Consider the following 1,456-nt stretch of genomic DNA (forward strand, 5'->3'; position numbering starts at 1 on the left):
GGATGGTTCCCTGTTGTGGGCTTCCTGATGTTTCCTGATGATTAGGGTCAGGTTATGCAACTAGAGCAGGAATCTCACAGAAGTGATGCTGTGTTGTTCTCAGTGCATCATGTGGGGAGGCATTTGGTGCCAACCTGTCCCATCATGAATGGTGTTAAACTTTATTGCTTGCTTTAGAAAGTCTCCACCAGGTTTCTCCACTGTAAAGCATATTGTACTTATAAATTTATAAGTGCCCACTATTAGCGGGCATTTCACTGTATGATAAAAGCATCTTTTCTCCTTCACTTATGTATTTTTTCATTTATTTATTTATATCATCATGACCTCATAGATTCCCTTTTTACTTAATGGGATAGAATCTAATACTATTTTTACTGCTTTGATGCACAAATTGTCCCAGATTTATCTAGTGGGAGCCCTTCAAGCTGGATCCTATGTCCTTTTGCTGTTCTTTCTACCAGTTTTTGAGTCCTTTCTTACTTTTCGGCACATAAGGTACTAGGTTCTGCATAGCGCAAGGAAACATCAACAAAATGAAAAGGCCACCTATAGAGTGGGAGAAAATATTTGTAAACCACATATCCGTAAGGGGTTAATATCCAACATATACAAGGAACGCATACAACTCAAAAGTAAAAAACCAAATAACCCAATTTAAAAATAAGCAAAGAACCTGAATAGACATTTTTCCAAAGAAGACATACAAATAGCCAACAGATACATGAAAAGGTGCTCAACATCACTCAAGGAACATCATCATCAGGGAAATGCAAGTCAAAGCCACAGTAAAATATCACCTCACACCCATTAGAATGTCTATTATCAAAAAGACAAGAGATAACAAGTGTTGGTGAGGATGTGGAAAAAAGGGAACCCTGTGTACTGTGGGTGGGAATGTCAGTTGGTACAGCCACTATAAAAAACAGAATGAAGGTTCCTCGAGAAATTAAAAATAGAGCTACCATATGATCCAGCAATTCCACTTCTGGATATATATCCAAAGGAAACAAAATCCTTATCTCAAAGAGACATCTGTATTCCCCTGTTCCCTGCAGCATCATTCACAATAGCCAAGGCATGGAAACAGCAGAAGTCTCCATCAACAGATGAGCGAAGAAAAGGGAACGACCCAAAGCAGAAGTCCCATTCTAATGTTTTTTTCCCCCCAGTTTTATTGAGAAATAATTGATATATAATCACTGTATATGTTTAAGGCACACAGCACGATGGTTTGATTTATGTATATTGTGAGATGATGACCACAATAGGTTTGGCCAACATCTACCTTCTCATACAGATACAGTTTTAAAAAAAGAAGAAGAAAAGAGGGAAAAATTTTCTCCTTGTGATGAGAACTCTCAGGATCTACTCTCTTAACACCTTTCCTATATATCCTACAGTAGTGTTATCTATGGTCATTATGTCATACATCACATCCCTAGGACTCATTAAT

The sequence above is a fragment of the Eumetopias jubatus genome, unplaced genomic scaffold (assembly GCF_037043125.1).
Source record: "Eumetopias jubatus isolate StellerSeaLion01/CBP00866 unplaced genomic scaffold, mEumJub1_p1.0 scaffold_1, whole genome shotgun sequence".
In the NCBI taxonomy this organism is placed as follows: Eukaryota; Metazoa; Chordata; class Mammalia; order Carnivora; family Otariidae; genus Eumetopias; species Eumetopias jubatus.